Genomic DNA, 15992 nt, shown 5'->3' on the forward strand with positions numbered 1-15992 from the left:
ATGCTGAGAAAGCTGTTTAATGTCAAGCGGCTGCCCCCACAAAGTCAACAAGAGGAAAATTCCCATTGGTCAATTTTGGCGATTCTCAAATGGAAAAGGTTTATGTCATTTCTCTGTCAAGAAAACTAATGAGACTAAAGATTTGACCTTCAAAAGGTTAGATTAATGGAAAAAACCAGAAAAACATTCTGAGCCAGAAAACCAAGTTTCCTTAGGAGAAACCGGAAGTTTTATTCTTCTGATTTGTTCTGTGTATGTTAGGAGTGGTAATTCATCCATTTATTCAGTAAGCATTTTCTGAGGGCCAGCTATTTGCCAGTAGGAGATGTACTCTTTCCACACTGAAAACTTGCACTTAAAATTTGAGAATATGACTAGTCCTTTTATGAGGTTTTCAGAAAATTATATGTTCTATTTGTTTAGTTAGGAGTTAATGATACAGATTGAGCTTGGTGATAACATATTTAGCTGTGATTTGACATTTTCAATAGAATGTTTTTAAAATCTCCTCAACCCCTGGTAAAGAAGACATTTAGATTTAGTATGATAATAGAAGCCACTGAACCATGTTTAAATCATATATATTAACTTCTTTAAAAAAAAATCTGACAATTGTTTTCTAGAATTAAAACTAACACAAAAAACAAAATAAAAACTAACACTAAAAAGTTTCTGAAGGTCATGCTTAAATTATAGAGATTACTGAGATTTAAGAAAGATTTAGTTCTAGGAGAGCAGATCCTTCCTTCAAAATAGAGCAAACAGCCACTTTTATGAAAATTCAAGTGACAGAAGCTTGCTGTACCACTTTGAGTCCTAAGATACTAGATAATTGACACGGTGTGTGTCTGAGTGGTGTATACGAGTTAGGAAGAAACTTATAAATAATACATCCATCCAAAAACTAACCAAAAAATGTTTGCCAAAGCAGGACATATTTATATTTATATTTATAGCTGAGTAATATTCCATTGTATATATATACCACAGTTTCTTTATCCATTCATCCACTGAAGGACATCTAGGTTGGTTCCACAAACTGGCTATAGTGAATTGAGCAGCTATGAACATTGATGTGGCTGTATCTCTGTAGTATGCTGATTTTAAGTCTTGTGGGTATAGGCCAAGGAGTGGGATAGCTGGGTCAAATGGTGGTTCCATTCCAAGTTTTCTAAGGAATCTCCACACTGCTTTCCAGAGTGGCTGCACTAATTTGTAGCCCCACCAGCAATGTATGAGTGTACCTTTTTCCCCACATCCTCGCCAACAACTACTGTTGCTTGTATTCTTGATAATTGCCATTCTAATTGGGATGAGATGGAATCTTAGGGTAGTTTTGATTTGCATTTCTCTTATTACTAAAGATGGTGAACATATTTTCGTATGTTTATTGATTGCTTGTAGATCTTCTGTGAAGTGTCTGTTCATATCCTTAGCCCATTTGTTGATTGGGTTATTTGTATTCTTCATGTAAGTTTTTTGAATTCTTTATATATTCTGGAAATTAGTGCTCTATCTGAAGTATGAGTGGAAAAGATATTCTCCCACTCTGTACGCTCTCTCTCCGTATTGCTGATAGTTTCCTCTGCTGAGAGAAAGCTATTTAGTTTGAATTGTCCCAGTTGTTGATTCTTGCTTTTATTTCTTATGCTATGGGAATCCTGTTAAAGAAGTCTGATACTAAGCCAACAAATTGAAGATTTGGACCTACTTTTTCTTCTATAAGATGCAGGGTCTATGGTCTGATTTCAAGGTCCTTGATCCATTTTGAGTTGAGTTTTGTGCAGGGTGAGAGATAGGGGTTTAGTTTCATTCTCTTCCATATGGATTTCCAGTTTTCCCAGCACTATTTGTTGAAGAGCTATCTTTTCTCCATTGAATATTTTTGGCACCTTTGTCTAGTATGAGAAAATTATATTTATTTGGGTTTGTGTCCGTGTCCTCTATTCTGTACCATTGATCTACCTGTCTATTTTGGTGCCAATACCATGCCATTTTTGTTACTATTGCTTTGTAGTATAGTTGAAGATCTGATATTGCGATAACCCCTGTTTCATTCTTCCTGCTAAGGATTGCTTCAGCTATTCTGGGTTTCTTATTCTTCCAGATAAATTTCCTGATTGCTTCCTCTATTTCTGTTAGGTACATCATTGGGATTTTAATTGGAATTGCATTGAATCTGTATAGCACTTTTGGTAGTATGTCCATTTTGACCATATTAATTCTGCCTATCCAAGAACATGGGAGATCTTTCCATCTTTTAAGGTCTTCCTCAATTTCTTTCTTCAATGTTTTGTAGTTTTCATTGTAGAGATCTTTTACCTCTTTGGTTAGATTGATTCCCAATTTTTTTTTTTTTGAGGCTATTGCAAATGTAGTTGTTTTCCTCATTTCCCTTTCAGATGTTTCGTCGCTTGTGTATAAAAATGCTTTCGATTTATGCGTGTTGATTTTATAGCCTGCTATTTTGCTGAATTCATTGATGAGGTCTAGAAGTTTTCAGGAGGAGTTTTTTGGGTCCTCTAAATATAGAATCATCTCATCAGCAAATAGTGACAGCTTAAGTTCCTCTTTTCCTATTCGTATCCCTTTAATTTCTTTAGTCTGTCTAATTGCTCTGGCTAGATTTTCAAGGACAATATTGAATAGAAGTGGTGAAACAGGACATCCCTGTCTTGTTCCAGTTTTTAAAGGGAATGGTTTCAGTTTTTCTCCATTAAGAATGATGTTGGCCATGGGCTTAGCATAAATAGCCTTTACCATGTTCAGATATGTTCCTACTATCCCTATTATTTCTAGTGTTTTGAGCATGAAGGGATGTTGTATTTTGTTGAACGCTGTCGAACGCTTTTTCTGCATCAATTGATATAACCATATGATTCTTATCCTTAACTCTATTGACATGATGGATTACATTTATTGATTTACACATGTTAAACCATCCTTGCATTCCAGGGATGAACCCCACTTGATCGTGGTGCATGATTTTCTTAATATGTTTTTGGATACGGTTTGCCAATATTTTGTTAAGGATCTTTGCATCTATATTCATCAAGGATATTGGTCTAAAATTTTCTTTCCTTGATGTGTCTTTTCCTGGTTTAGCTATGAGGGTGATATTAGCTTCATAGAATGAGTTTGGTAGGGTACCCTCCTTTTCTATTCCTGGAATACTTTGAGAAGTATTGGAACCAGTTCTTCTTTGAAGGTCTTGTAGAACTCAGCTGAGAATCTGTCTGTTCCTGGGCTTTTCTTGGATGGTAAGTTTTTAATGGCTTCTTCTATTTCATTGCTTGATATCAATCTGTTTAAATTGTATATGTCCTCCTGGTTCAGTTTGGGAGGAGCATATGTCTCTAGAAATTTGTCAATGTCTTCGGTAGTTTCTATTTTGTTGGAATACAGATTTTTGAAGTAGCTTCTCATTATGTTCTGTATCTCAGCGGTGTCTGTTGTGATATTTCCTTTCTCATCATGAATTTTGGTAATTTGAGTTTTCTCTCTCTTTTTAGTGTGGCTGAGTTTTTGTCTATTTTGTTTACTTTTTCAAAGAACCAACTTTTTGTTTTATCAATTTTTTGAATTGTTTCTTTTGTTTCCATTTCATTGATTTCAGCTCTGATTTTCATTACTTCCTGTCTTCTACTACGTTTGCTGTTATTCTGTTCTTCTTTTTCTAGGGCTTTGAGCTGTAATGTTAGGTCATTTAGTTGTTGAGTTTTCATTCTTTTCTGGAATGCACTCCATGCAATGAATTTTCTTCTTAGTACCGCTTTCGTAGTGTCCCAGAGATTTTGATATGTTGTATCATCGTTATATTGACCTCTAAGAATTTTTTTTTATCTCCTCCCTGATGTTTTTTGTTATCCATGTTTCATTCCATAGCATATTATTTAGTCTCCAGGTGTTGGAGTAATTTCTGTTTTTTATTTTGACATTGATTTCTACTCTCAGTCCATTATGATCTGATAGAACACAAGGCAGTATCTCAATTTTTTTGCATTTCCTAAGGGCTGCTTTGTGGCATCACATATGGTCTCTTTTCAAGAAGGTTCCATGTGCTGCTGAGAAGAAAGTGAATCCGCTCATTGATGGATGGAATATTCTATATATGTCTATTAAGTCTAGGTTATTGATTGTGTCGTTGAGTTCTATGGTTTCTTTGGTTAGTTTTTGTTTGGAAGATCTATGTAGTGGTGACAGTGGTGTGTTAAAGTCACCCAGAATTATTGCGTTGGGCTCTATTTGATTCCTGAAATTCAGAAGGATTTGTTTGATGTAAAGGAATGCACCGTTGTTTGGGGCATAGATATTTACTATCTTTATGTCTTCCTGATTTATGGTTCCCTTAAGCAGTATGAAATGTCCTTCTTTACCCCTTCTGACTAACTTTGGCTTGAACCACTTTATCTGATATAAGGATGGAAACCCCTGCTTTTTTACTGAGTCCATGTCAGTGGTAGGGTTTTTCCCATCCTTTCACCTTTAGTCTGTAGGTGTCTTTTTCTATGAGATGAGTCTCTTGCAGGCAGCATATTGTTGGTTCTTTCTTTTTAATCCATTCTGCCAGTCTATGTCTTTTGATTGATGAGTTTAGGCCATTAACATTAAGGGTTATTATTGAGATATGATTTGTATTCCCAATCATTTGGACTTATTTTTGGTTTTTAACTGGGCTCAGTTTCTCCTTTGAGTGGTTTTTCTGTAAGGTAGTTCCTCCTTTGCTGACCAACATTGTTGTTTTTCATTTCCTCTTCATGGAATATTTTGTTGAGAAAATCCTGTAGCACAGGCTTTCTATTTGTAAATTCTTTTAACTTTTGTTTATCATGGAAGGATTTTATTTCATCTTCAAATCTGAAGGTTAGTTTTGCTGGGTATAGGATCTTGGTTGGCAACCATGTTCTTTCAGAGCTTGAAATATGTTGTTCTAGGCCCTTCTAGCTTTTAGAGTCTGGGTTGAGAAGTTTGCTGCTATCCGTATTGGTTTCCCCCTATATGTAATCTGATGCTTTTCTCTCGTAGCCTTCAAAATCCTATCTTTATTTTGAATGTTAGGCATTTTCATTATAATGTGCCTTGGTGTGGATCTGTTGTGATTTTGTTCATTTGGTGTTCTGTAAGCCTCTTGTATTTGATTTTCCATTTCATTCTTCAGGTTTGGGAAATTTTCTGATATTATTTCATTGAATAGGTTGTTCATCCCTTTGGTTTGTATCTCTGTGCCTTCCCCAATCCCAATAATTCTTAAATTTGGTCTTTTCATGATGTCCTATAGTTCTTGTAGATTCTGTTCATGATTTCTTACCATCTTCTCTGTTTGTGCAACTTTATTTTCAAGATTAAATATTTTGTCTTCATTGTCTGAGGTTATGTCTTCCAAGTGGTGTAGTCTGTTGGTGATGCTTTCCATTGAGTTTTTTATTTGGTTTATTGTTTCCCTCATTTCAAGGATTTCTGTTTTTTTTTTTTTTTTTTTTTTTTTTGAGAATCTCTATCTCTTTGTTGAAATGATCTTTTGCTTCCTGCAGTTGCTCTTTCAGCTTATTATCATTCATTGCCTGCATTTACTCTCTTATCTCATCCTTTGCTTCACAAATCATCTTAATCATGTATAATCTGAAGTCCTTTTCTGACATTTATTCTACCATACTGTCATTGGATTCTATTAATATAGAATCTAGATTTGTTTGGATCATTTTCTTCCCTTGTTTTTTCATTTTGTTCATGTATCTTCCCCTCTAGCAGTGCAGATCTGGGGTATTGCAGATTTCCCCCTATAGCCTTATAGTGGCCCTATAGGTTTCCAAAACCTTTTCTTTAAGGAGAGATCAATATTAGCAGTGCCCAATTCAGACACTATGCAATCCTAGACCAAACAGCCCCTATGAGGACAATAACAAAATTGTCATAATAAACAGAATGAGTTCAACTATTATCTTCAGTAAAGCAAACAGATTTGCAATAAGGTCTGCAGTTTCTAATGGAGGACAAAGAGGATGCAGAGGGGTGTAGAATGTGGCTGTTAATGGGATAAGAATAGAATATACAGAAGTTCTAGATAATAGAAGGGATGAGAGTGTAATCAAAAGAAATTGGATGTTAGCATGCAAAAATGGGAGAATGAGACTCTGAGGAAACAGGTAAACAAAAGGAAAAGAGAGCAAGAAAAGTAAAGAAATAAAAACTTTAAATTTTTCAATAAGGAGAAGAAAGAAAATCTACAGTATAACAGTCATATAGTAATGAAACCTCCTGGTGTTCAGTAGCCTGATGCATGAGAGGTACCTGACAATGAGATTCAAGCCTCCAGCAGACGTCTCAGGATGGGATTTGTCCCACCTAAAGATCCGAGCTACGGCATCCAGGATTATCCAAAATGGCCTCTCTAGCTTCTAAATGTGTTGGCAAATGAGGAGATGCAGCTCAGGGTGTGAACGTGGTAAGCTGGAGGTCCTGGAGGCAGGGTGCGGTTGGTCTGGTAGGGTCCTAGAGTTCGGGTGTGTTTGGTGTGGTTGTGGGATCCTGAAGGCTGGGTGCAGTCCGTCTGGGGTCCCGGTGATAGGGCGCAGTCAGTTGGTCTGGGGGTCCTGGCAGCAGGGAGCAGTCAGTCAATGTGAGTGTCCCAGAGGCAGGAAGTGATCGGTCTAGCTGAGGGCTCCTGGAGACGGGGCTCAATCAGTCTGGCCAGGGTCCTACAGGGCCTGGCTGTTGTCTCAAAATGGCGGCAGCCACGTGTAATCTAACCTGCAGGCACTGTAACCGATTGTTCATTTCTTTTTTTTTTTTTTTTTTTTTCCGATAGTTCAATTCTAAAGGTCCTTTTCTCCCAATGTCAACATAATTTTTTTTTCTTTCTTCTTGAGCAGCTGATGTTGAAAATAATCCTTCATGGAAAATTACTAGAATTTCCATCTATAATAGTTCATTGTATGCAGACAACCTCTTAACTTATTTATTTTGTTTCTAAATCATGATCCTTTCATTTATGCCTTAAAATACCTTGGTCAGGAGTTTTAAAAGATGTTCCATTCTTCTTGCTTTTCATTATGCTCAGAGAGCATCACTTGAAGGTAGCACTGGTTTTCCTGACTGCAGTTGGAGCCTGCAGCCAAAGTCATCTCTGTGCTGGAGAAACATGCTGTATTAGTAATGACAACACTTTAATATCTTGGTTCTTTCCCAACCAAATTGCGAAGTCTTAATTCCATTTTCCTCTTGAATAAACGTCTTTGTTACATTTGGCTAGATTTTTACCTGAAAGTCTAACTTTGCATCAAAAATAGCCATTTACCAAAACCTGCCCTTAGTTTTTTAAAGATCTGATTGTGGATGAAGAGCCTGGTGAGTGCGACGTCTGTAGATGATAACCCAAGTGTGCCAAGAGGCCCCGCGAGGCAGGCTTATGCCATGGGATTTGTTTCATCTTCCCTCTCTGTACAATTTGTACTTCTCCCCTTCATCATCCCATCTCAAATCCTTTGGTGTGTGTCCATCATTAATGTGCCACTTTTTCAGATGAGGAAGCAACAGTTCAGAAAAATTAAAAAATTTGCATGCAGTTACAGATTAGTAATGGTGATCCAGATTTTGAATACAAGCAGACTTGGTCCAGGGCCCAAATTCTGACTCCAATAATACCTAACCCTGTAGCCAGATGCAGTTTCCTTAAATTCCTTTACCTTCACCTCTTCATCTGTCCCACAGACCTCTAGTAGTAAAACCTACTCTACGCGGTTGTTGCATTGAGTTAATATTTACCTATAACAATAAAAAGTAGTTAAATGTAGTCTTAAGTAGTAGTATTAAATGATAAAGATGATAATGATGATGATGGTGATTGATGACGATGATGAATTATATCTTATATAATTAATACATTGACCTGTTAGGACTGATCATGTGTAAAAGAAGACAAACTACCGAAACAAAAATCTCTGAAATAGAAGGTGTTTGACGGTTGCCAGAGGAATCAGATTTCAGCTAAAAATGCAGGAAGGACATTCTGCTTTGTGCCACTAGGCATCTGGGCCCCTTCAAAAAATTCTTAAGAGAAAGTTTTCAGGAAAATTTTGACTAGAAGTCTTTGCTGCATGATGCTGTGCATCCATACAACTGCAGAGTTAAATGCTTAGTATTCCCTCTCGGTTGTGCTAGTATTGTATCACACACGGGCCCAGCATATGCTCTCAGTCTTGACAAGGCAGCTGTAGGAACCAAGAGATAATTAAAATTTGGACACACATATGTGAGCACATTCTTTATATTCTGTATAAAGAAATACTTTTCAGAGGGGGAAATGACCTTAAGTCAAACTGAAACTCCTCTTTTGCAGTGCAGCTGTAGGGGCTGCTATAGACTTAGGAAGAATGGGAATTTTGAATTAACAAAGTTGAAATTCTCTCTGTAATAATGAATGGGTATTTGAACAGTTTGAAAATCACAATGACAGGCTGCAAGTAAGAAAGAAGGCTATCATTGTCTCTTCCTTCTCTCCTTGGAAATAACTCAGATAACCAGACTGGTCCTTTTGGACTTATTACAATGTTGAGACAAACTTTTTTTTGCAGTGTGAGATTTCAAAATACTGTCATTATTACACATTGTGAAAGATACACACTAGAGAGACAGTACTATTGTTAGAGGTAATGCTACCTTGGAATGTGGTGATCACATCATTTTCCTGAGATAACATTAATGTATGTTTTTTGGGAGCTAGGGGAGTTGACCCTGAACCGAACAGACTACAATTTGCTTCCTTATGCTTAAAATCATGGAACTGTGAAGGATTTTAGATAGTAAATTGGCAATCAACCAGGAGACATTTAAATAATTTTAAGGTTTATAATTTTATCATTTTGATGTGCATATTATTGTCTCCTTATGGGAATGTGGTAATGTTAATATTTAATTGACCCAAGGAAACATTCAAATAGAGACTGAGATAGCTTGATAATTTTGCTTTTCCAACAAATATGTTAGATATTTGAATAGATACACACATACATATCTACATTTTTATATTTAGTTTTAGACTTTAAATTTACCATTTTAAAAAAAAGTCAATCTTAAGAAAATAAGTCAAATATTTATGTTCACAATTGTAGAATTATATATAATAGCTAAATTTTTAAATATCAAGAAGAGACAAAAATAATCCTTTGGTCAATCTCCCTCATTAACTTGGGTCATCTCGAACTTAGAAAAAAAATGCCATTCCTCAAAACTTATTGGAAGCCCACAAAAGCTATTTTTTTTAGTTGAATACAGATGAGAATAAGATTGCAGCCTCTGAGCTGGGTGCAGTGGTCCATCCGTATTATCCCAGCTATTTCAGAGGTTGAAGGACAAGGTTCACAAGTTGGAGGTCAGTGTGGGCAATTCAGAAAGACCCTCTGTGTTAGCTTTTCATTGCTGTTACCAAAATACCTGAAAGAACAACTTAAGGGAGACATTTATTTCTGGGCACTCAGTTCAGTTTGTGGCTGATGGGGCCAGACTCCATTGCTCTGGCCCCTCAGATGAGACAGAAGGGTGGGGCGGAGGAAAGCAGCTCTGCTCAGCGTACCCAGGAAGCAGGGAGAGAGAAGGAGGAACCAGGGGGCAAGAAATAATCCCCAGTGGTAGTGCCCAGTGACCTGCCTCCTCCAGCCACACCCCATATGCCTAGTTACCACTCAGTCCTTTCAAATTAATTCATCGAATGCATTAAACCACTGATGAGTTTACAGCTGGCATAGTCTATTCACTTTACCTCTTGCATCAACACAGAAGCTTTTGGGGATACCTCATGCAAGCCATGTCTCACAATAAAATATTTAAAAATCTAGGGATGTAGATCAGTGGTAGAAGAACCCTGGGTTCAATCCCTAGTACTGAGGATGGGGTGGAGATTAGCCTTAGAATAATACCAGTTTTTTTTTTTTTTACATGGGACCAGAAACAATGATTCTAATTGTCAATAAAATCTGAGAAACAGTACCATAACTCTCCTTTTTAAAATTTAATCACTTGATAGAGTTCTGAAAGCCATTTATTAAATTCTTTCAACATGATTTTTTTAACTGCCTTATACCTAGTATTTTGCATCATACATTTGAAAAGCTCTCATCTTCATGTTTACAGCTACCTCATGTTATAGAGCAAAACTTTTTATGTCTATGAGAACATCCCTTTTCATCCTGTTTAAGGCTCTTTACCATGCATTGTTTTATTTCATATTAATACTCCCTCACCTCTTCTTATTATTAGTCTGATACACCTTTTTAAATCCATTTATTATCAACTTTCTGTGTCATTTAGTTTTAGGTGTGCCAGTTGTAAGTAGAAATTTTGTGGTTTTGAATTTTCTTTATATATATTCATATATATAAAATTTTATTATATATATATAAAACAAATTTTTAATTATGTAAGTCTCTATCTTTTAAGCAAATTTTACCTATTTCAATTGTTATGGTGAGTCACGTGTTTGGAATCATAATTTTATTAAAAATTCTTTTTTTTCTTTCTTACTTTTATTTTATCCACCAATTTTCTTTTTCTTTTTAAATGATGTTCAAGCATCTTATTTCTAGCCCTGTAGGAGTTGTACTTAAATCTTTAGAGCACTGATCAGTGTGTTGATTTGGGGGAGATACACAGATGAATAGATCATTCCCTAATTAAGATAAGAACATTGAACATGCTTTTATTTTCTCCCTTCGGTCTACCTAACTCACCAGGTGTTTGATCTCTCATTGAGAGCTCATTTCTTTATTCTTTATTTTTCACATTACACATCAGTCATCATTTACAGTACGTGTGTAACAGGTTTCTCATTTTCTCCTCCCTTTTGTGTAGATACCTGTCTTATTTTGACAGGGTAAAATTCATGCCTCTTTCAAGAAAAAGGCTGAATTAGCTAGACATAAAATTATAGTTTCAAAGGGTTTCTATCCGAATTTTGGAGCTATTGATCTATTATATTCAAGACTCTTAAAGTAAAACTGTCAAATTGGTTCCCTTCTTTTGTAAATGGACCAGTCTTCTTCCTTAAAGCCTTGAAGAATCCAACTTATCTGAAGTTTCAACATATAATTTGAGTCTCGTTAGTCCTTCTTGGCACATCATGGAACCTTTCCTTCTGAACACTTTGGACTCTTATGGAAGAATATTTTAATTATTTGCACTATTCCTTCATTGTTCTCTTCTGCATAGTTCTGTAAAGTAGATGTTGGAACTTTCAGAATTATTTCCACATCTCTTCTTTTTTTCTTAGACCTTCTATCTCTGTTTATTAATTTCACATTCTAGGAGATTTCCTCCCTTTTCATTTTCCAGCTCATGAATTTACCACTGTGCCTATGTCTATGGTACTTTTCAACCAGCCTTTTGATTTTTTAAGTATTTATGATAAAAAAAATTTACAAGATCTCTTTTTATGTTTGATCGATGTGTTCTTTAGTGCCTGTCATACTGTAGTTTGTATAAGAATTGTACAGTTATATTCAATTAATGAAGCCTTTGATCTGCTCCATTACACTCGTCTCCTAGGGCATTCTCCTTATTGTTCACTTTTGTCTTTCTTTTGGATGGTATTGATTTTTAGCAGCTGTTTGATTTTCCTTGGCTGTCGGCTCAGGTTTGCATTTGTAAATCTCTGTCCCGGTCCCTAAGGATGAGGGTTCTTGAGATCTTGCTTCAGGGAACAGAGTCCTGCTTATTGCCAGCCAATCTGGGTGGGGACCTTGCCTTTTGGAAGCACCAGCTACTTGGGCACAGATTGCCTCTTTCTTCCCAGCACCTACATTCACAACCCGACCCTGGGTATATTTATTTTTTATTATTTGTTCTAATTAGTTGTACATGACAGTAGAATGCATTTATACCTTTTGATAGATCATACATAAATGGAGTGTAATACACAACCACATTAATGTTTATAGCAGCTCAATTCACAATAGCTAAACTATGGAACCAACCTAAGTTAGCACATACGTAAGCCCCTGGCCAGCTACACCACAGGTGTCCTCTGTGATCCTGCCTCCTAGCTCAGCTCAGCAAACCCAGCATTATTCTCATCTCTATAGCACTCTGCTTTGAGGATGCCACTTCTCTGGCCTTGTTCCTTTTTCATCTGGTTACTCCTGTTTTACCTCACTCACAGATCTCTTAAATGAGCTTTTGTGTTTCCGTCCATAGTGGTCTTTTCTGGTGATTTTTGTGAGAGGTTTTAAAAAACTATTGTTTGCATCATTTCCTAGGGTTTGGAGCAAAGGAGGTGGTACACAAATGTGCAGTGTTATCATTTGCCACTTCCAGTCTGTTCCCATTGCACCTCACCAATTTGAGAGTGATAAATTCTAAATTTTTAAATCCTAACAATTTAAAAATCATCTTCTAGCTGTTCATTTCCATTTTAGCAGCACTCTTCTGCTTATTCCACTCTTACATGCTTAATCATATTTAATTTTAGACTCCATAAGGAGCTCAAAGAATGTTTTACAAAATAACATTATTTCTAATGAAATAGCATTAAAGAGTAACATATTATGTTTATAGCCACTCTTCTTACCATTCATTCACTGTCATTTGTATTTTTGTTATCATGTCTCATATTTTTAAACAAATCTAATTATATTTTATATTGTGTGCATGTAAAAATATGTAACAACAAGTCCCACCATTATGTACAACTACAATACAGCAATGAAAATGTGGAAAAAATATAAAAGAAAAAAAAAAAAGAAATCTACCATTTAAGACTTGGGCTGTCACTGGTTGTCAGTAAGAGTTGGTTTTTCTCATTACTAGTTACTCTAGCTTTCATCTCAGAAAGGAATGATTTCATATCCATCATATTTTGAAAACATTATTATTCAAAATATTTATTTTTGTAAGTAGCTTTTCTATAACTTTTTTGTATCTGCATTTTCTAAGACTGATATTCTCTTTTCAGAGATTGAGATTGTTAAGCATATCTGTAGAGGTATTGGAAAAAGTCTGATATTTAGAAAATATGAAATTAAGCTTTTGTATATGAACTTAGTTTGACTCAAAAATAGTGAACAAGAACATTCTGAAATACGAGAACTATAATTTATGACCTGCATGAAACCCTTTGACACAATGGTAAATTAAGACACATTATAAAACACAAAGAGATAAATTGGTCAATATTCTTTGCACTTTAAAAAACAGACACATGGGTCCCCAATACATGATTTTTAGTTTAAATTCTAATGATATGTGAGAGGCATTGATTCTCCTCTTTATGATCTTTCATGTATTCGAGATGTACTTATTAAATACTTATTAAAAACCAAGTGCTTTGGATATTCCATGACACTGAGAATTTCATGATAAAATACCTTTGCTGTGGAAGAGCTTACATTATAGTAGAATGATACTTACTATGCCTTCATCATAGTCTTGTGTGCCATGTGCCTGGTGACATAGAAATCTTCTCACAGCAATGATATAATGCAAACATAATCAGCTCTCAAAGAATAACTAACTCAAAGAGCATGCTGCCAAAAGGGTAAAACACTCTTGACTCCAGGACTCACACCACTCCAGGCACTGTTTTCACACTTAGCTCTTCTAGTAACAGTACGTACAGCCAGCTTTCAATCACTTAATTGCTCTTGTCTTTGTTTTCTCATCTATATAAACCGAAGTAGGACAGGATATTTTCTGAGCTTCATCCCAACTCAGCTTTCAGAGGTTTGACCTGTTCACTGTTGTTTTACTAATGCCCAGAAGATGGCAGTATAGAGCAAGGACTGGTCAACCTGGCTTCTTCCCTTCAGGCCCTTGTGATTCCATAAAGAATAATTTCTATTCATTGCTCATATTAGATATTATGCAGTCACTAAAAATGTAAAAACATTCTTATACAATATTGTACACTTTAAAGAATATTTTATTATATCCATAGTTGAGCATTATGCTTAGCAATGTATACAAATAGACATCTAAATGAATCCATGATATTATTAATATTTTAAAACTGGAAATCAGAAGATTAAAGTTATGATTTCAAGATATAAACATACATAAAAATGTATAACATTAATCTGTATTGCGTATCACACATATAGTTTAAAATTTATGCCAAAGTACAAACTATCATTTTACTCTTTCAATAGTTATCAAGCACCTACTGATCAAGGCAATCTTAAATTTAAAAAGACAATGTCAGTATATATAGAAGGTAAGACATTAATAAAGTGAAAATATAAAAATATGAAAGACAAATATGTCTATGTGGGAAGGATGTGTGTGCACATGTGTGGAAGACATCTGTTTATATATATGTAATATACATGTATATATCTGTATATATATGTAATATATGTACTATAGTATAAAATATATACTATATTATGTATTACATAATATGTAATATATGTATATTGTTTTATGATAAGAGATGCTTAGAGAGCATAAAATACATGTGATACTATCCTTGTAATTCAAATGAGAATCACTTAGTGAAAAAAAACCAAGGCAGGGCCTAACTACTAGATTACGTGATATAGAAGATTTCTACAGAATTTCAGATGAAGGAAAATAAAGCTTTGGAATGGTAATGCTAGACCTGAAAAAAACTGGGCAAGTTCTAGATTCATGAAGATATTCCAGGTGAGCAAAATTAACAAAGGGAAAGATTGGATTTGAAAATGGATTTTTTTTTAAATCCTCTCTCTTCTGCATCTTATATACTTAGATAACAGACATTCCTGCCATGCAACATTGCCTTAGCCAAGTTTCTAGACAGATGGTCTTCCCATTCTTTGGGCTCAGAATATAAGGTTATTACTGGACCACAAAGACAAAGCACAACCCTACACAGATTTGTAGCCAACTCCAATACTGAATACCTGTCAAAGAATAAATGTCATCTACTTCAGTGACCTTACGATGTTATAGATGCTAGTTAGTGGTTTCCTCCCACTAAAGAAATTTTATTCTTGGGTCTATTATCTAGAAACTTCTATTTAGACACCACACTTATATGTAGCATATACTCTGAGTCCCTAATGTTTCCAAGAATAAAATAAATAAATATTATGATATATAATAAATATGAAGGAGAATGACAGAAAGCTCCTTGTCAGCCTCTCTAGTCTGCTACCAAACTGGACACTTTGTCCAGTTATCATTTGGAAGTACATGTGGATTAGGAAAATGCTAAAGTGCATTGGGTTTTGATTAGCCTTGAAAACCCCTCGATAAACAAAAGAGGTCAGTAGATTTGAAATCAGACCAGACCCCCCAGGTGTATTTCTAGTGTGTATTAGTGTATTTCTTAATTCCTAGGTGGCACCTGTGGATCTTGATCTTTTGCAAATCCTCCTGACTCCAGAAGGCCTCAGTCCCAGATGTCGGTGCTTTGTTGGCAATGATGAATTAACCGTCTTTACTTTCCAAAGTTGTCTGCGTGTTAGTGCACCAGTTGTTAGTTTCCTTAGAGGTTGGACTATGCAAGTAAAACCAGTGCTAATGTTGAAACTGAACGTTCTAAAAACCTTGTGTGGAAGCCATCAAAATATAATGGGCCCACTCAGATCTCTTGCTGCAGGGAGCATAACTGAGGATCAGCTGCCAACTCCTCTGGATCTGCCACCATATTGGTATCAAGTTTCATGGTTCCCATATGCTGCTTTTAGACAGTGACTAAGTACGCTAGAAGTATGAAGACAGACTCATCCACCAAACTATAAGACCTCCCTGCAGGTGCCTGAGGTTCGTAGACCTCTACCAGCCTGCTCAGCCTTGCAGTCTGAAGCCCCTCCTTCCTATCTCCTCTCTTCCCACAGGTGTGATACTGTAGTCTGAGTGCACCTCCTACCTTTTTTTTTAATTTAAATTTTTATTTTTACAGACTGCATTTTGATTCATTGTACACAAATGGGGTACAACTTTCCATTTCTATGGTGTACACAATGTAGATTCACACCATGTCATCATGCATATACATAGGTAATACTCTTTCTCAGTCTACT

General features: G+C 35.7%; 1 protein-coding gene across 9 annotated transcripts in view; it reads left to right on the forward strand.

Annotated features, from left to right (window-relative positions):
• DLGAP1 (DLG associated protein 1) overlaps positions 1 to 15992 on the forward strand; it is a gene marked incomplete at its 5' end in the record, with an annotated part of 892564 nt that overhangs the window by 345655 nt on the left and 530917 nt on the right. The window lies entirely within an intron of this gene.

This window comes from Sciurus vulgaris (genome assembly GCF_902686455.1).
Source record: "Sciurus vulgaris genome assembly, chromosome: 13".
Classification (NCBI taxonomy): domain Eukaryota; kingdom Metazoa; phylum Chordata; class Mammalia; order Rodentia; family Sciuridae; genus Sciurus; species Sciurus vulgaris.